This window comes from Prionailurus bengalensis, chromosome B1 (assembly GCF_016509475.1).
Source record: "Prionailurus bengalensis isolate Pbe53 chromosome B1, Fcat_Pben_1.1_paternal_pri, whole genome shotgun sequence".
NCBI classification, from domain to species: domain Eukaryota; kingdom Metazoa; phylum Chordata; class Mammalia; order Carnivora; family Felidae; genus Prionailurus; species Prionailurus bengalensis.
This window is the reverse complement of record NC_057344.1, coordinates 30,279,442-30,300,505: the sequence shown is the minus strand read 5'-3', so window position 1 is coordinate 30,300,505 and position 21,064 is coordinate 30,279,442. Positions and strand designations below refer to the sequence as shown.

At 41.1% G+C, this 21,064-nt stretch overlaps 1 protein-coding gene and 1 pseudogene across 1 annotated transcript in view; both read right to left on the bottom strand.

The window, feature by feature from the left end:
* The window catches only part of NRG1 (neuregulin 1), a 1,121,130-nt gene that overhangs the window by 223,355 nt on the left and 876,711 nt on the right, over positions 1-21,064 (bottom strand).
* Positions 4,220-4,812, bottom strand: LOC122471905 (annotated as a pseudogene).

Genomic DNA, 21,064 nt, shown 5'->3' with positions numbered 1-21,064 from the left:
GTGGACTGGAAAGCAGAATGAGAGCCACCGAGGAAGCTCTGGAACTCTGTGTCAAGGGAGAACCTTCGGTAGTCACAACACAGCTGCTACCTAGTAGATAAGATCTCTAGGACACAGAAATGCCTGTTTGCTCTTAAATCTCCCCCCCCTCCCCCCCACGGAACTACCTGATTATCTGAAATGTCTATGTTATGGCACTGCCACTATAAACCCTTGACAAAATGCAAACCTGTTACCTGAGAGGGATGCCACTTCAAACCAATGCCCTGTTTAATTCATCAGACCACCTACAGAGGAACACAGAAACTTGTGAAGGCAGAGTTCACAGGCAGGACAGGGAAAGACCTAAGGCCCCCACAAATAACTCTACAACTTTACAGTTCTGGCTACATCTAAGGTCTCTTTAATTTACCATGATGACTTTTGAAAGGACAATAGATAAAGTCACATAGAGGTTGCTAATTCGGCTCCCCATTTCAGACCTTGTCTCCAAAACACAAGGTAAAAGTAAACAAAATTTCAATATACCCTCATGAAGTAATTAAGGTGAATCTGATCAGCAGTATCTTATTATACAAGCATGCACAGGAATGGTCAGTGGCCAAACAATTACTCTTTGTTCAATTTCTGTTTTGCTCAAAACCTGCCGAAGGTCCCTGCCAGTAAGTCAGGTTCTGAAATGCTATCAGTGATGCCAATAAGAAGACTAAGCAAATCTTGTTTTCTTCCTACAAGGAACAAATATTTCTGCTTATCTTCTCAGCCACAGTATTACCAAGTGCTATTGAATTAATTCTTCAGGAGTGCTGGGGGATGCTTTAAGTGACTTTAAGTGACTTAATGAATCTGGATCAATTAACAATTGGGAATGGACGAGACAGAAAAAAAAAAGACCTTATACGTCTCCCTCTCTTCTCCTTTTTTAAGCACCTTCTTCAATCGCTCATAAGCAAGTATTTATGTGGGATGCTTGCTCTATTCAAGACAATGTATATCTAAAGGATCAGCTCTTCCTTGGGAAATCTAAGGTGAAACTGTCATTCACAACCGTGTGCTAATGATCAAAAGCAAGATTTGTCTCTAGAAAGCCTCGACTGCCATTTCATCCTATTATATAACCAGCAGGCACCTGGGTTCAAACATTTAGACAAACTTTTGCTTTTTGGAACCTCTTGGGAGCATAAATTAAGCATATTTATCAAGGAGGTCCTGAAAACCAGAACTGGTAAGCTGGAAGTCTGAGAACTTATTTGGAGCAGACCTGGTTCCTGGCACTGACTAGATTTTTATCTGCTTCGCTGACCTCTAGGAATCCCTCTCAACTGATCTGAGTTCCAGTATCTCAGGGCTGAATCAGGGTGAACGTACGCACACACCGAGACCCTACAGGGCTTCCCCTCGGCCAAACCCAGCCGCGCACCCGCTCCAGCTCCCGGGGCCTCTCTCCCGACCACCCAGCTCTGCCCAACCAGGCGCGCCAAGTGGAGACCCGTTCCCGCTTTTCTCGCTAGAGGGCAGACGGGGCCCGTGCAAAGCCCTCCTAGCGCCGGACGAGCGCGCACCCAGCCTCGGTTCCCGCACTTCGGTCCGGCTCCCGGGCTGGGTTCAGCTGCGGGGAGCTAGGAAAAGGCCGTGCCAGGGAGTGCTGCGCGACCCGAACCCCCGGAGGGCGCGGGCCGCGGCTGCCGCCCCCAACCGTACGCGCGGGGTGCGGACGTCCGGGTGGGGCTGAGCGCCCAGGTGAGGGGCGGCCCCACCGAAGGCGAGAACCGCCCGGTTCCGCGGACGCGCGGGAGCAGCGCCAGGCGCCAGGAGCGCAGGGCGCGGGCAGGCGAGGGAGAGGCGACGCCAGCGGAGGAGGAGGAGGAAGAGGATCGCGGAGCCGGGCCGTGCTGCGCACTCACCTGGGCTCGGGCCGCCCGCTGGGAGCGCGGGCTTCTTGCCGGAGCCTCGGTCCTTCTTGCCCTTCCCCTTGCCTCTGCCTTCTTTGCGCTCGGACATCTCGCCCGAGAAATGCACGCTCTACGCGGACGGCTCCCGGCGAAGGCGACGCGCCCCAAGTTTGGTCCGAGGGCTTGGATCGGGTTCGGGAAAAGTTTGTCCCTCGAGGAGGGAGAGCGCGTGGCCCGGCTGAGGCACTCGCGGTGCGCGGGGGCGTCTCCTGTCGCCCGCGGGGAGCGGCGCGGACGCGGCGTGCGGTCCGGGCCACCTGGGGCTGGCGGTCGCTCTCGCTCTCGGAGCTGTTCGTGTCGCTCAGGGAAGTCCTCGGTTCCCGCCGCGCTGGGTCCAGCCGCTGTCGGCTCCGGTGGTGGCGTCCGTCCGGCGCGCTCGCAGCCCGATGAGGGAGAGGCGTTCACCGTCCTGCCCCGCGCTCGCTTCGCCCAGGCAGCCGCCGCCGCTCTGCTCCTGACCTCCGCGCGAGCCCGGAGTTCCGACAAGTTTTGGGGAAACTCCTCGCCGGCTCTTTTTCAATTGCCCCACAGCCACCCACCTCCCGCTCGCAGGTTGGAGGCTGGCGCCTCCTTCTCCCCCTCCCCTTGCCTCGCCCCCTCCCTCTTCCCCACCACACCCCCACCCGGAGGCGCGGACACGCCACCGGGAGGAGCCTGGGCTCGGCGCTCCCGGGCGCAGCCCCTTTCCCTCTCCGAGCCAGGCCGGGCGGGGGGCGGCGGCGCGCAGTGCGGCTGCCGGGAACCCCCGACAGGGGTCGCTGGAAGCCGCGCGGAGACGTCGCCCGCGCCGGCGCCGCCGCGCTCGCGGGAATCAAACCCAGTGGCCCCTGGAGCTTCAAAGACAGAGGAAAGGACCCAGAGGCGCCTCGCTCTCCTCCGCTGCCAAGCAGCCCCGAAGGGAAGGTCCGTGCCCAACAATGCGGAGAGACGTTGGAGAAAAAAGTTTGGAACTCTGACACCTGCCCCCCAAAAGAAGGCTCTGTGCAGCCATCGGGAAGGAGCGAAACTTTGGTTGTTTTCGCATGAGAGTGTGGAGTTCATTCCTTTCTTACTTCAGTGAGAGCCCCACGCGCGCGTAGGGCAAAGACAAACTGTGTGCAAGGGAATCTGAGTGTGAGGCTGTTCCGGGTGCACAGAAGGGCTCCGAGAACCTTAAAGATGGTCGATGGCGCTGTCTTCCTGGATCTGCCCCTTGAATGCGTGTGTACCCCGCCTTCACGTGGGTAACCACGTGCCTGTCATAATTCTCGTCTTTAGCTTTTCACAAAATAAATAATAATCATCTAGCCTCTTCAAAGAGGATGTCTTAAACTGTATCTCTCACTCCAACTTAATTTTCAAAGGAACTGATCAAATCCTGGTTAAAAGACGACCAACAACCAAGTTACTATAGTAGCTGAGGGTCACTCAGTTCTGCTGAGAGGGACAGCAAGTAGGGAGAGGTAAAGGTGGGAAGACAGTCCTAGAGATCTTTAATACATTAACGCTAGCTTTCTCAGATTCAAACTTTCCTCAGAACTGCGGATGAACTCCTTCTTCCCTTGCCCTCCCTCTGGTGGAGAATTCTAAAGAGCAGTGAAATCCAGAAAACATGGACACCCTGCTGCAAAGGACACAAGTTAAAGGCCAGGGTAATCCATACCGTGGAATGATCCAGAACCATGTAGAGGTCACGTCCTCATAGTTCTATGACAGCCGTGGCTAACTTAGAAAGTTAATTTACAGGGATACACTCCTGTTGTGGTCAGGAAGAGGTGAGTATGAACAGCAATGTGTGAAATGGACTTCCTCCTCTTTACAGGTGATTTGCTCCTGATTTTCCATTCTCCCGGGCACGTGCTAACTGAACCATTACCTGCAGACAGCCTTTAGGTATATATTGTAATTGCCAATTAAATAAAGGTGAAATATGGGAAGGGGAGGGCAAAATCATTCATTTTAAATAGTCCTAAAAGAAGAATGATTTTATTCTCGTTTAATTTGCAGGGTAATAAGAACTGTTAAGAGATACCTTAGCAGTAATGCCATCATTATTTACTTTGAAAAAGTTTGATGCCCAAATATCTTCTGATTACCCTTCAACAAACACCAAATGTAAGTGTACTAGGCCATAAAAACAGCAAAATCAGGGGAAAGATTATGAATACACCCGAATAGCACTGTAATATTCCACAGAGTCTAATGTAAAATGAAATCTGAATGTTGCCTGAAATAGCTCTGTTTTCCCAGGAGGGGCCACTGCTCAACAAGCAGGAAGCAGCAAAATTCAGAAAAGGGGAGCCCTTTCCTTTTTTTTTTTTTTTTTTTTTTTTTTTTTTTTTTTTGCCGAAAAGACATTTATTACAGAGCTATAAATTAGAGGTGGTGGGCAGGGTGCAGGAGGACGGGCTGAGTGGTCACGTTTTGGGCATCCGCTCCTCTCTGTCCTCCTGGGCCTGGATTCTGAGCTCCTCCTGCAGGCGCTCCCTGGCTCGGACCACCTTGGACTACAGGTAGAAGCAGCCACCCACGGATTTGTCGTTCGCCTCGAATACCTGTTCGTAGTTCTTCTGGATCTCCTCGGTGCTCAGCTTGGAGACATTGAGAATCTGCTGTGCCTCCTGGAGGCTGAGGCCGGACAGGTTGGAGGCAGCTGCAGACCGGTGTCCAGGACGTCCCCGAGCGTCAGCTGCTGCCCGGCTGCAAACTCCTGCCGCAGGGCTCGGGCAAAGGCCCTGCCCACCACCTGCACCCCCATCACAATGATCTGGGCCAGGTATTTAGCCATGGTGGCCGCTCTGCCTCGGGGTCGTGGACTGCTGCTTCCTGGCCCTGCGGCCCTCGGCTCAAGGGCGGCCGACGGGTCAGAGGTCAAGGGCGAGGGCGGCTGCGTGACTCCGCACTAGGCATGCGTACTTTATCTCCAGGATATGAGACCCTTTACAGGCTTGGTATACAATAGATAAATGTTACCAAATACATCGTTGTTTTAGAATTGAGGAATATCAAGCAAACATGTATGTTGGGATGAAAAGTTTCAGGTCTTTCCAAACAAAACGGGAAGGCATTAGTGAAATCCATACCTATAGAAATACTAGAATTCATTTTGGAATGGATTTGGTTTGGATCTAGATGTTTTACTTCTCAAAACAGCTTATTAATTCCCCATTACGGTAATTTTTCCGTGAGGATAACGGAAATTTTGTGATAATTTTCCATTTAAACAAATCTATGGTACTAGTTGACAGTTTTCCCAAACTAAGCATGAAGGACCACAGAAAAGATCATTGACCTTGCTGATTTTGTTGTCTTTTGTTTGTTTGTTTGTTTCATTGTCTTTTTTTGTTTGTTTATTTTTGAGAGAGAGAGACAGAGCGCAGCGGGGGAGGCACAGAGAGAGAGAGGGAGACACAGAATCCTAAGCAGGCTCCAGGTTTGAGCTGTCAGCACAGAGCCCCAGGCGGGGCTTGAACCCACGAACCATGAGATCGTGACCTGAGCCAAAGTCGGACACTTAACCCACTGAGCCACCCAGGCACCAGGACATTGCCGTGTCTTTATAATAAAACATAGTGGCCACCAAGTAATAGCATGATTCCTGTGGAAAGACTCAGGCCTGGGGAATGAGTGAATGTGAAGGCAGGAAGTTGGGTATAAGTGAGCATTCGATCATTGTTCTTTTTTGGTTTGATGTGCTAGAGAGACAGAGAGAGAGAGAGAGAAAAAAAGGACAAAATTTGCAATGATAAACGTTGAAAGAACATCTAAGAAAGATGATGAAGAGGCAATTGGATGACAGGGCTTCCTGGGCCTATGTTTGGATTCTGGAGTCATATTTTAGCTGTCAATGCAGCTGAAGTGTCAGAAGATTTATGACAAAGTCCAAAATTTTTTTTCTACCAATACATCATTTAAATATGTCTTTATCTTTTATATTATTTAATGTTAATTTTTCGAGGGTTATTTTATTCCATTATTTATGATTAGGTAAAAGAATAACCAAATAAAAGTCCATTTCTTTAATAATGAAAACACTTATGAGATTTTTCAAGGGTTTGAGATTGTCCTTAAATTATTCATCTCTATGGTCAGAAAGCGGCCAATGATTTTGAGGTTTCCGTCCCCCTCCTTTTTTTTAAACCTTGGAAATGATCAGAAGAAGGGATGGAGAAGGGAAGAAGAGTATTTTTGCTTCCTTGAAAACCAAAATATGAACCTGAATTATATAATTTAGAAATGGTGACATATCTTCATGGTATGTATAATTTTCCTAAGTTGTTATATATTGTTTAGCTTTTAGAGTACGTATCATAGAGGGTATATCAGCTCTCAAGTAACATATGTCAATCTGTCAACATTTGTCAACTCCTGAAAATAGAGTGGCGATTTATAAATAAGCAACTTGAGAAATAAAGACAAAATGGAGATCTTATATTAAATGACAGCTTAAAATAAGTGCAATCCAGTACCAGAACATTTTTCTTTGGCAAGGCTTTCCTTTTAAAGTACTCTTAGAATCTACAAAGCTGGCCAAGTATGCCCTTTATCGCAGCAATTCCCATTTGGAAAATACCCCAAGAAAATTAAAATAAATAAATAAATAAAATGAAAGAACATTAACATATGAAGATAGATTGCATTTTTTGCAAAATATTACGGATACTGACAGTAATGGGAATTTAATTTAGAATTCTGCAAATACTTTGAACTTTTTAAAAGTAACTTAAGATAATTACTTTTTTAAAACACTTTGCAACAAAGTTGGCATTAATGAAGATGCATGAATGCAAAAGAAAATCTCAGTCATCAGAGCCAACTTCAAAACAACCACTAAATGTGCATTACTTATTCATTCATTCATCAAGCATTTACTGAACTAGATGCTAGATAGTAGAGAAAAAAAAATGCCCCTACTCTCATGAAGTTAAAATACTGTGAGAAAGGTATAAAAGCATATTATTATAATACAAATGAAAAAGCAGGCCAGATAAGTTTTCCAGGGCCTGAAGCTCATAAAATTTGAGGGTTATTTTTAGAGGAAAAAACCCCACAAAATTAAAAATATAAATTTAAGTAGAAGAACAGTAAAGGACCCTTGGACGTGAGAAATCTTAAAGAGTAAGTGATTACAAACATACTCCACCTTCTGCACAATTATAGTAACACTAAATGACAATTACATACTATTTTAGAGATTAGATAATACAATCCCTATAAACAGGAGACATTAACAAGCGATCAAAAGGAATACACACAAAACTGAAACAAGCAAAGACTATCGTGTGAGGAAAATGAGATGAAAGGAGCCTTAAGAACTCACAGATGAGCGATTGTCCTGTATGTTTGGTTGGACTCTTAGAATCAACATGCAAGTTGAGTCTGTTCAACAAAGGACTTCTGACCCACAAAATGCCCTGGGGAGACTGGAAAGGTGTTCTCCATTACATTTGGCAAATACTTGACAGAATTGCTCACGAATCATATTCTGTCTGCTGTAAAGAGAAGCAGTTTGATAACAAAACTGTGAGTTTAGAATCTCCTCCAGAAAAAACAAACATAAAAACTAAAAAGATAAGTTTCAAGCAACATTAAATAGAACCCATGTTTACATTGTTCTGCTTATTATGTGATCTTTTAAAATTACTATACATGGATGATTACTGGTGTTATTATTTATCATTATTATTAGTGATAATATTATGCCCATGATTACCATAATACATCATATATTAAAATGGATCATATAGCTGAATACTAGTGCGTAAATTTCTTTTTATGGACTGTATTTGGTAAATAGGGCCAGTGTCATAAATCTCTTCTGTAATAAGGTGGAACTAGAAGACTTCATGGTTTTTGAAACATTTTAATTTCTTTTAAGAACAAAGTCTCATGCAACTTTGGTTTCTCTTCCTTACCTCCACAGTAATTATTTATGTATATCTTCCACAATCCCCTTGAAACAAGTGCTTAATTCAGGTGTGCATGTGATACAAGTACCTAAAATTTATATGTACCTATATGTACTCATACACATATACACACATCCATGTGTATACATCTGCATGTGTGAGTACACATATGTATGTGGGTATGTAGTTTTATTTCTCTTTCCACTAGTGAGAAACATTGTATTTGAATGTGAGCATATAAAAGAGATCGTATATCCTTTTGTACACTTTTTTCATATTGCTATCCATTAGATTCCCAGCACCATGCTTTGTATCTGGTAAGCACTGAATACTTTTGCATAGAATGGATTTACATAGAATAGAATGAATATAAAAAGCCTGGTCCTGATATTAGCATTTTCTATCAATCAATTACTAATCACCTACTCTGACAATCATCTTCGACGCCCTTTCTGCATCCAACCCACTCCCATGTGCTGTCTTTTTGACTTCCGTCTCTTTTTATCCCTTTTCAGTAAGTACCACCCCAATCCATGCCTTCATCCTTTCTTTGCTTTGACCATAGTAAAGCTTTTCTACCTGGACTCTTGCTCCCTCTAGTCATTTTGTCAAATACAGTAGTCAGAGAAGTCTTCTGGAAATGCAAATCTAGCCCATAGATTCATAGAATCATATCTAATGTCCTTGAAGGGCTAGGTCATGCCTGACTCCAGCCTCTCTCACTATGCTTCATCCCTCCCTCCCTCTGCTTCAGTCACGGAGACCTCTTTGCAACATGTCCCTAAAGCTTGCCATTGTTTCTGGCCTCAGTGCCTTTGCACTTGCTGTTTCCTATGCCTGAATTTTTCCACAGCCAACCTACTTTGCCTAATCCCACTTATCTCTCAGCCTTGGAAAAGCTTGCTTGGAAAAGCTTTCACTTGCTTGGAAAAGCTGTCCACTGCCTTTGAAAACTGTTTTAATCTCCTAAGACACTTTTGTATCTCCTTCATAACATTTCTTTTTGTCTATTATTATATCATTGTTTTTGTGACTTTTTTAAACAATGATCTGTTCTCATTGTATATTAATCTCTTTGAAGGCAAAGACTGACAATTTCATGTTCTCTTTTATATCTCTAGCTCTGTGTCTGTCTCATCATAGCCAATTTACATGCATTTTGTTAACTGATGAATAAGAATAAACAGAATTACTTTCACATGTAGATAAGGCTATACATACATATATATGTGTGTACTTTATTTGATCAAATTTTTAAATGATATGATGATGATGATGATACCAGACATAACATTGTGGGATAATTTCTATTGAAATAAGCCTTTCCAAGAACAAACACATAAAATACAAATCTTGACTAATCAGTAAATATCTCAATACTTTAGGAGAGGTGGTGATAACTTTTGAAAAATGGTAAAACCCCAAGAAGGATGGCTTCTTTTCCCAAATTGCCTCTGTAAGTTTCACCTGTAGATTACATTTATTGGATCCATTTCCCCGCTTGGATTCTTGTGAGGTGTCAGACCCATAAAAGAGCTAGATCTTAGCAAGGATGTTCTAACAAAACGATAATGGATGAAAACCTGCACACACAGCATTATTAACAGGGTTAAAAAACCCCTTTCTAGTTGGGCCTAATATAAGATTGCTCTCCCCATAAGATTGTATTTCACTTTGTAGACCCATGGTAAGACCCGATTTGGTCCTTGCAGCAAGTTGCTGTCCGTACCTACCTTAGACTTAGCTTTGAGTCTGGTTTTAATCCTCTAACATTTTGCTCTCTTCCCAGCATCTATAACCATGCAACAAATGCAAAGGGATTTCTCCATGCATACTTGGGATTCAGTTTGTGTGCACATCTCATCTACAGCCAAGAGAGACTCAGATGCATCGCGTCTTTTAGGAGCTGCCCCGTAAGATCCGCTCCAAGGTTAACATAATTTCCTTTCAAGAGACACTTTACTCGTTGTTGTGAAAAGATTCACCTCTGTGAAATTTATAACGATGTTAAAAGATAAATTTAATGTCATGAGTGATGAATTAGTACTTCAAATATTCGAGCAGTAAGAGTAATTTAACAGATCAACTCCTTCCTTCAGTGTGTCCCATAAGAGACACCTGGGGGAAAGCATTTCCAAAACAGATTATAGTATATTGGAGATTACTTCATAATGTCATCATGATACTGGGGGATGTATGAAATGAAACAATGACCCACAAATTCTGTACCTGGCTCAGGAATATAATAACATCATAATTATTCTTTCTCCTTCTTTCCCACATAATTTCTTCTAACCTCCTTATTAATCTTTATGAATTCTCTCCCTACCTCCCCCCAGACTTTTTTTTTTTTTCCGGTTTCTCCTCATGTTAGAGCCTGATGCTTCATATATCTGATTTGACTAGGGATTTCTAGTTTTCAGTTAAGAGCCAAGAGTGAAGTTCTCAGGGGAATGTTTTAGTCCTCCCCACCCCTGGACCCAGGCCTAGAATTCAAGTTACTTTGCAACAGACCCACTTTCAACACACTATATGTTTGGGAACTTTGGTGTATGTTTGTGTTAAAAATATATATATGTATATATATCTTTCAATTCTCGTTCATTTGGGAAAAGAATTTCACAAGTATTAACAACTCAAGAAGGCAACTCATCTTTTAAAGATGATTTAGCAAAACAATTAGCTAATGTGACAGAAACCAAATGACCATCCAAAAAATAGCTGGTGACCAACCATGCAGAAGATTACATTCTTATGGAAAATGTTGTCTTTTCTGCTTAATCATAAAGATTGGGTATGTTCCAACTCTTTCCCATGGATGCAAGATAGAAACCACCTAATTCAAACGATGCAGGGAACTCTGATCTTGCCCACAGTCTTATCCAGTATGCAGGATTCTTTTGGGGCCCAGAGAAATTCTGGGGGTATCCTGAACCCTAGATATCCAAGTGAAAATCTAAGAATATGCTTGGTTTAGCATTTTTGAGTCGTCTTTTTTTTTTTTTTTTTTTTTTTTTGGTCCCCGAGTTGACAGAAATCTCTGAGATCCCATAAAGCAGATATATTGTGGCACAAAAAATTTTGTCAGTCCAGTTGAGACTCATGTCTTTGAGACTGACCCAAACCAGTGCTGGTTTTGTAGGTAGGAAGAGAAAGATGACATTTATCTTGCTTTGGAATTGCACAATCTTTTTTTTTTTCTGTTGCTATTTCTAAAAGATGGTCTCATAGAACGAGGTAGAGATCCACTCTCCCTATTATTTTGATGATAATAAGTAGACCCCTGAGCACCAGCAATACGGTAGGATTTATGTCCGTGGGTGTTTACTGTGGATACTAAAACCTCAGTTCCCTCTCACAAGCACAATGGAAAGAACTTAGGACATGCTTTCTCAACTCACTTTTTTTTTTAATTTACTTTTTCCCCTCTTACCTAGGAAACTTTAATTAAAGTGTTCTCAATTCTTTCCCTCCCTTGTCCTAGTGCTGTACCTGCCCTGCCCATCTCCAATGCCAGGCCACCTCAACTGCCCGGTTTTCTTTTTCCATGAACATTACCTTTCCCTATTCCAACAAAGAAACTAAAACAGAAGGCTTTCTTTTGACGTGGCCTTTCCTTTTAGTACCAAACGTCCTCAGTTCCTTTTCATTTACCAGCTAAAGGAATCCATCTTCTTCCCCAACTCACCACCAATTTAATGAAACTGCTCAAAAATTCACTAAGCCTTCCTAATTGGCCTATGAAGTGTTCTCTTTTTAGCCCTCATGCCTAGGGAATCCTGATGCACACGTCATCTTGAAAGCTTTTCCTGCGACTCAGAATAATATCTCAGTGGCAGAACTTTCTGTCTTTTCTGAAATCTTTTTTTCTACCTGTCTCTTAAATGCTGGCTCATGGCCCAATATCGAAAACCATTTTCTTCTTAAATACATGCTAATCCTATAAAAACATCATTCACTGCCGGCTATCTCAAATGTTGATAATTCACAAAGTGTGTATATATGTATATGTATATGTATTCCAACTACCTCAAACTGAACAGTTTATTAATCCCCATCTCTCTCTCCCCCCAACTTAAAAACAAAACAAAAACAAAAACAGCTGAAGCTTATGAACAGATACTAGGCATCACCCTTCATTTTTCTCCTCCGGTCTTCTTTACCTCCCCTGATTCCAGCCATTTGGTGTCCCCAATCCCAGTGCATTCAACACTCATCACTGCCACCTTGGCTTCTCCCTGAATCTAGGTCCACTGTCACTCTGTCACTCGACTTTTCTAAGTCTTCCTCTTCTTTTTTCTATTTTTTAATTTTAGGGTTTTTTTTTTAATTTTTAAGGTTTATTTAAAAGAGAGAGCACAAGCAGGGGAGGGGCAGAGAGAGAGGGAGACACAGAATCCAAAGCAGGCTCCAGGCTCTGTGTGGAGCTCAAACTCACAAACCTCAAGATCATGACCTGAGCCGAAGTTGGATGTTCAACCAATGGAGCCACCCAGGCACCCCTTAAGTCTTCCTCTTCTGTTTCTGCGCTCACACCCAGTCACCCTCCCTCCTGCTAACAGACTTAATCCTCTAAAATATAGCTATTACCTTGTCATTCCTTTTGTAATATCTTTATTGGATTCTTGCTGCTGTGAAGTGGAAACTTCTCTTTAGAGGGCAGCCAGGTCCTTCCCAGTCGAGGTACTGCATAAATTTTCAACTTCTCTCCTATCTTCTCCCATGCCTCTGGTCACAGTGAGCTTTACCTTTTCTTATTTCTATGGCTTTAACTCTGTTTCTCATCCTTCTCAGCCTAGTAAACTTCTACTCTTCTTTCCAGATCCAAGTTAAAACTCACCTCTTCTGTCTATTTTTCCCTGATCCTCCAAATAGAACCAATGGCTGTACTTCCTTATGCATAAATATCTTCAGTTTAGCACCTACATTATTATAATGATCTGTTTTCAGGTGTCTCTGATCTGCAGGAATGACACCTCAGGAATGATCTCTATGTCTCTTTAAAGTACACATTCAACGTTTGTATATGTATATTAAAATGAGTAGACTATACATGTACTCAAAGACTTCACGATTGACATTGAACTCAACTTCAAAGTGAGCAGCAGTGGAAGGGTTTTTTAAATCTTGCAAATTTAACTTTTGACTCAAATGCAAACTGGGCTTTTACAAGATAACCACAAATTTTCCAAGCTCTCTATTAGTTATATCTTAATTGATCTGTTCAACCAAAGTTACAGCTGGCAGGATTCAAGAACAAGCCTATTTGGTTTCTATCACTATATTTAAAAAAATTTTTTTAAGTTTATTTTTATTTATTTTAAGAGAGAGAGAGAGAAAACAGGGGAGGGACAGAGAGACAGGGAGACAGAATCTTAAGCAGACTCCGCACTGTCAGCACAGAGCCCAGGGCGGGGCTTGAACCCACAGACTGTGAGATCATGACCTGAGCTGAAATCAAGAGTCAGACGCTTAACCAATTGAGACACCCAGGTGCCTCTATCACTACATTTTTATAGACTTAAATCTACTTTAGTCCCTTGCCTACCTCCTCAATGTCTTATGTCCCATATTAAAAAAAAAAAAAAACAACAACCCAAAAACTGATGTGATAATATCAACACTGGTTACTCATTAACCATCATAATGAGGTATTATAAAGATCAAGTAATCCCTTATTTGTAAATTCCTCTGCTAAAGGAAAACGAATTTATTTATGTATAGTGTTCTTTGAGATTTCTGGAAATTTTAATTATAACTCTGAAAGGGAGAAATAAAAAGTCCCTTTGTATAGTTGGTATGTTTTGATTGCCTGATCTCCCTCTCAGAGGGTGCTTGTCACTCAGCGGCCACATCTACCATCCCCCAATCTCTGCCCATATGTCCTGAGAGCCTCTGAGGGTCACAGTCTCTGCTGTGGGCCTGGACAGAAGCCTGAGGAAGAGAAGCCTGTCTTCGAGAAAGCACCAGTGACTCAGACAGACCTCTGAATGCCGATCCTGCTTCACAGCCGTCTGCTTCTCAGTAAAATGTGGGTTATGATACCTATTGTAACAGGTCACTGTTGTAAGGATTAAATGAGGTCATGGGAGTCAAGTGTCCAGCCTCGAGTTGGCACTGTACTTGTCACTGTCCCCTGACTCCCAGCTGCTGCTCCTACCAACCCAGCCTCCATTTCCCCAAGCATCTCTGGATCCAAGACAACTTTACTAAAAGGAGCTTTATGCCAAAAGAATGAGTAATTTATTTTACTCTTCGGCAGTTACTGAATAGACAGTTCTGAATTATCCCAGGGCCATTGGCACTTAAGGCTACAAAGAATAAATAAAACCGATAAGAATCACATATAGTTTTATGGATTTGAAGTTTTCACCACACTGTTCTCAACTTATCTCCTGTCATCATCCCTTTTTTGGATTTTCTACAGGAAAGGTAATTCTGAAGTGGCCCAATGGGAGGCAGCAGAGGGGAAAGGAGGCAGAAATGAAAACTAGTTCTTAAATGAGTAGAATATTACCAATTTTGGCAAACAGAATTCTAATACTAATTACAAGATTCCTGGGCACTGGTGTATACATCCTGTGCGATGCCCTTCCCTTGAGTATGGGTGGGACCTACTGATATTATGGAATGCCATTTCCATGATTGTGTTACCAACCAGTTGATTTTGAGTGCTAATCAAGAGGGAGATTATCCTGGGTGGGTCCGATCTAATCAGGGGAGTCCCTAAAAGAAGGGCTGGGCCTTTTGTGAAGAGAAAGATCACCCTGCAGGCTTTGGAGTAGTGTCTGCCATGCACCGAGAGGATCACTTGCCTAAGAATGGAGGGTGGCTCGTAGGAGCTTAGAGCCATCCTTAGCTGATGGCCAGCAGAACAGGGACATCAGTACCACCACAACAAGGACCTGAATCCTGCCAACAACCTGACTGAGGCTGGAGGAAGACCTAAGCTCCATGTTGGAACACAGCCCAGTCAATACCGTGACTTCAGCATTGTAAGACCAAGCAGAGGACCCAGTTGTGCCAACAAAACTGGGAGCTAATAAACGAGTGTTGTTTTTCCGACGCTAAGATTGGGGTTGCTTGTTACAGAGCAATAAAAAGCTCCTGCAGTTATAAAGACATTTTAATGTACAGAGTGTCGCAGACAGCAAGGTACGGGTCAGGGAGGATAGGTAGGAAGACAGTTTGGTGTCTGCAGTGACTCTCCCAGCTCTGTCACTTCCCAGCTCTATGGATCTAGGGAGTCACTTCACTCCCCCAGTCTTTATTCACTTCCTTCATCTGTAAACTGAGGAGGTGAATGATTGACAAGACGCCTGCAAGGTGCTTTCCAGGCTCTGAATGTCCTCTTACATTGTATTTTACCTCCTTTGGTTATACAACTTAGATTTTGAAAGGATAAAACAAAGCACGCAGGGAAGTAATTTGGCAATGTTCACAGAGAGCAGAGAATGAAACCGACTCAGCAATCCTAGGTCTTTATAGACTCTCCTGTTTCCAACCCGTCCTCTGAGCTTCAGCCAGACTCACAGACATCAAATGGACTCCAAGGAGGTTTATAAGCCTCATCCACAGGTCCAAGGGGAACCTAAAGAGTTGTGGCTTTTTTCTATTTTTAGAGGGTGAAGCTTTGTTTTTACTTCTCACAGGGATATTTTTGGTAAATGTTTCTGCCAAAATAATCAGTAAGATAAAGCACCTGCCATAGGGATGAATGCTATATAAACTTCGATGTGCATTCATGGCAGACATAAAGAACTTTTCTATAAATAACAACAATTTAACTCAAAAATATATCACAGCCTAAGGATTCATCAGGGAAATGTGTACTTGTTCCTAAGGAAGGTCCATGGTCCTGAAGCAGCAAATTTTTTGGCATGGGTAAGAAATGTGTTGAACTCTGCTGTTTTTGCTCTAGTCCATAAGTTTTTATCTTTTGATATGTACAAATAACCCAAGTGGAAATTTCTTTTCAGAGACAGGAAAGCGGAATAAAATGTTTCAAGTTCCCAAAATCATCTGGAATGAAATGATAGCTTTGCTGCTTAGAAGAAATTCCTCTTAGCAAGATTTACTATGTTACTATGACTAGATGAATTTGTCTCCTTTTCCCAACCTCATGAAAACATACAACACTTCCCTAAAGCCATTTTGGCTCAAATGTTTTTCTGTGAAAGTTGTGGTATGCATTGACTAATTCCAAGAAACCAAAATTATCTAAACCTTTTCAAATCCTAGAACAATCTGAGCATGCTCAATAATATAACATGCTTTAAATCAGCCCATAGATGACCTGTATAGGCAAAGTAAATGGGTAATAAAAGAATGGGCGAGACAGTTTTGACAAATTGCGCATGACTCTGAAAGAAATGTTGGAATTGAGATCCAAACTATTTGGATTGGACTGTACGTTGGTGAAATTGTCTATACATTCAGACATCCACATTTCCAAAGGCAGGAGCCTCAGATCAATAAAAGCCACTCGTGGGCTATCCCTAAATGTTTTAACATCGCCGTTCTGTGATGATGGGACCGATACTAATTAGACACATATGTCTTCAATCACACTTCCCATGTTTTGAAAATATCTGAACTAAGATGGAATTATGGTAAAACCAATAAAACTTAAGCTTCAGAGCTCCACACTTGCAAGAGTCCCATCCAAGGCCTGTAACTAATTTTGGATTAGTAATTTTTTTTAAATCCTCCAAAATTTACTCCTATTTGAGGAGATATAAATATGGTTTGAGAAATATAGTAAAAATGCAGACAAGTTTACCAGTTAGAGTTTGCTATATTATCTGGCCAAATAGGTTTTTTAAAATTTTTAAATACTTTAAATTTTTCTTGGCTTTTGTATTACCAACCCTGAATGATTCAGACCAGCCTCCCATTGTCATCACAGAGAACATCCCCACCTTACCATGCTATGAGCACATAGGTTTGCAAAGCTTCTCCAAGTTTCTGGGTAAGGGGCAAATGGCTGGTAAAGAGAATGTCTTCTTGCTGTGCTCGTGAGTATGACATCTGTTTGTTCAAAGGCACAGTCACTCAAACTGCCAAAAGTACAGCTCTGTTTGCATACATTTCTTACAAAAATGGTCTGGAGCACAAAAGTACTTAGGAGTTTTAAGATTACTCTTAGGCCTTACCTTTCTGCCTCACATTTTGCAAATCATAGAAAACAAGGACCATGCCTGATTATTTTGTTCAAATGACACTGATCAAAGATCTATCTGCTTTCCTGATGATGAATGAATGCATATTAATTTATACATAAAAAGGTGTTAATTACTTTGAGGGCAGAGTCTGTGTTATTGGAATTTTATGGCTTCCATGGTACTGAATATAGTAGTTTTAACCTGTTAGGTATATTGAACATATTTGATGGATAATAAATGAGTCTATTTTACAAGGTGTTCAGTTAATTAACAGTGTTCAATTTTGATACATCCTAATAATTTCTCTTTAAAACTGCTAAATGTATTGTTTTTAAGGTAATTATTTGCGGATAGAGTTAAGATAATCATTTTGGGTTAGAGTTAAGAATATTTTATTTTATTCTTTTCTTTTCTTTTCTTTAATTTTTAGAGAGAGGAGAGCGTGTAGGCCAGGGAGAGGGAGAGAGAGAGAATCCTAAGCACACTCTGTGCTCAGCACACAGCCCGATCCGGGGCTGGATCCCATGACCATGAGATCATGACCTGACCTGAAATCGAGAGTCAGACACTCAACTGACTTAGCTACCCAAGTGCCCAGAGTTAAAAATTTTAATGGTAATAACACAATACTAATTCAAAAGCGATTATCTCAGTGTCTACGTGATTCTAAAAGTCTGTCCTGTAAGTGTATCAGAGGAGGAAAATAACACAGAGTTAAGTTAATTATTCAAGTTAAATTCACTAGAATCAATCCAATCAAAACATTTAGCTGTCCAATGCAGACCTAGCCTAAAATTAAGATCTAGAGGTCTCTTATAGCTACCTAAGTAATCCAAATCACTTATGCTACTTAAATTTCTAGCGTTTCATATCCTGGTTACACGCTGTTTGTAAACAGAGGAGTTTAGGATTATACTTTCAAGGTCAAGCTCTTAACAGCAGTAATGGTTTTTGTTGATGGTGGTGGTGGTAATGACGTCTTCAAATGTTATTAACCTAGGAAATTGCGTATTTCTACTATTGTTTGTATATATGCATTATATATACACAAGAAAATATTTGTTATTTTTCTCAGTGTCATGGACCTAAACTATGAAAGATCAGACAAAATGCTAAATGTGAAAATGGAAGCATTCTTTTTTTTTTTTTTTTTAGGTTTTAGAAAACCATCAGGAAGTCATGCGACCATGTAGTAAACTAAGATGGGTCATACTTATGAAATGCCAAAACATACAATTGAACATGGAAAAAAATTAGCAACACACAGAATGTTTTTTTTCTAGACTGTGGAAATTATTTGCATTTTTGCCTTTTGGGAACATTTTTTAAATGTATGCAGAAATTATTTCTTTCTTAAGGCATTTTAAAAATTAAAATATTACCATAATCATGAATAAATCATATCTAGTCATGAACTGAAATTTTTGTTGTGAAACTTTCTACATATACATCTTTATAAATAACTCTTCATGAAATTTCTATTAATACATGATCAGTGTTTTAAAGAAACAACATGACTCAGGGCGCCTGGATGGTTCAGTCGGTTGAGTGTCTGACTTTGGCTCAGGTCATGATCTCAAAGCTTGTGAGTTCGAGCCCCACGTCGGGCTCTGTGCTGACAGCTCAGAGTCTGGAGCCTGCTTCAAATTCTGTGTCTCCCTCTCTCACTGCCCCTCCCCTGCTCATGCTCTGTCTCTCTCTCTCTCAAAAATTAAAATAATAATAATAAAGAAACAACATGACTGAAAAGAAATTGTAATAAAAATAGCATTACCTATAATGCCAATTATACTTTAGGAAATGATATATCTTAAAGCAAATGTTTCTGAGAGATATTCTAATATCATTAAAGAGCAGCCTGATAAACACAGCTATTTGCGCCTTGGTTAGAAACACCCTGTTTCTCCAAGTTGGTTTAATTGCATCTCAAGTGAAAACATGTTTTGTTCTCATTAAGTGCCATTTTAATTTCTGATTGGAAGTCATAGGCACTTTGAAATAACAGCACCTTAACTGCATGGACGTTTCTGAGAAGAAAAAAACAAACATTTTGAAAACATTTGGATCCCATTTGGATTTCAATCAGGCAGACAGTAAAATCTTGGGGAATTTTCTGATTTATAGGAAAAGTGATAGAAGCCAAGTGAGCTTGTGGACATATTAGAAGAATCTTGGGTAATTTTTACTATAGTAAACACAGCCTCTGATTAAATCATAAACCTAACAAACATTATTTTTTGACATTTTGGTGAATTATTGGTATACAGTTGAATCAAGGCTCTGCTTGTCTTGTGTAAGTGTGATCTCAGAAAAAGAGAATGCTTATTGTTTGCCATGATAATTGATTATTGGTAGAAAAACCACACATTCTGGCACGCCCAGGACCATCCTGCTTTACACCTGTGCTCCAGGTGTAATTACTAATAGCACCTTTCTTCACTCTCAAATGTACTTGTATTGGTCCATAAATTATCACTCCATTACAATATAATTTTGTTTCTTTTTGGTTATCACTTATTTATCATTGACCTGTATCTCAGACATTGTGCTGTACATGCAGAACATCATATGTTGTAATGCCATTTACCCTTTACAATAACATTAGGAGGGAGATACTATTTTTCAGTTTTCATTTTATAAATGCACAAATTAAAGTTAGGAGTTTCAAAATCCTGTGCCTTAAAGAGTTACTTAAGACTTTGTCTACATGATACCCTAAGCACTACTAAAACCATTTCAAAATTTCAAATGTTTTCAGGTATTTGATCACTCAGTATCATTTTACACTGTCCCGATAACATTTGCAAATGGATTTTTAAAATATTTATTTATTTATTTATTTATTTTGAGAGAGAGAGAGAGAGAGAGTGAGGGAGAGAGAGAGAGAGAGAGAGAGAAAGCACACGTAGGAGCAGGGGAGGGACAAGAGGGGAAGAGAGAGAAACCACAGTCAGCCCTGAGCCCAATGTGGGGCTTGATCCCATGAACCATGAGATCAAGACCCAAGCCGAAATCCAGAGGCAGACGCTTAACCGACTGAGCCACTCAGGTGCCCCACAAATGGATTTTTTTTTAATTCAACTTGCATAGTTTCCCTTTCTTAGATTCTTCTTTTAATAACTTTGGCTGAAATGTTTGGCAAAGAAACAGTAAGAAACTTCACTTTTCTCGACTAAATTATCAGAGCAATCTCTCCACTAAAACTAATTAAGCATAATGCTTAATTACTTTTTAGGGGAAAAAGTAGGAAGAAACATATAATGGGAAGAATATGATGGTTTTCTTGGGTGTACTTATAAGTGTCTGGGGTTTTAGTCCTCTTAAGTAGGAAAATTTTTCAGTAGACAATAGGATATGCTCAATCTACTACTTTTTCTCCTTTTTTCTAGATTTTCTTTTCAGAAATTTCATGAGGATTCCATGGCACTAAATTTCCACTACATCACAGACAGTATCTCCCAAATACAACTTTTAAGTCCCAAATATTCAATGGCTTAATAGGTAGTTTGTTTTAGGGGATATGGAAATAATTACTCGCTAGAATGAAATGCCTACCTCTTTCTAGAACAACTCTATCCAAGCATTGATTTGTGGATCTGGTTATCAAAAATCTTCATATGTGAAGCAGGGATGGATGTAAGGGGAGGTAGGAAGGAATGCAAACGTAAACCAACTCCAGTTGAAAGGCCTATAATTCATTTAAATTCAAGTACTTGGTTATCAAAATCACTGTTAGTCTACAATGTAAAGATCTTAATTTATTATTGAAAATGGTGTTTAACAATGTATGCCCTGGATTATTTCAGAAAGCTACAGTTGTCCAAAGTAAGGGTCAATCAATTATTCAGTGGATGATTCTGGCTGCCATGTTTTGATTAAAGGTGTCAACTGAGCCACCCAATTCTCCACAATACAGATTTCGGTGAAAGTTACACAGGAACTAGTCATGTGGTGAATTAAAGCCTTGGTATTTTACAGCTCCTTGATTATCTACTCAGTGCTGGGGGAGAAGGAACAACAACAACAACAACAACAACAACAACACAACAAAACCACATGG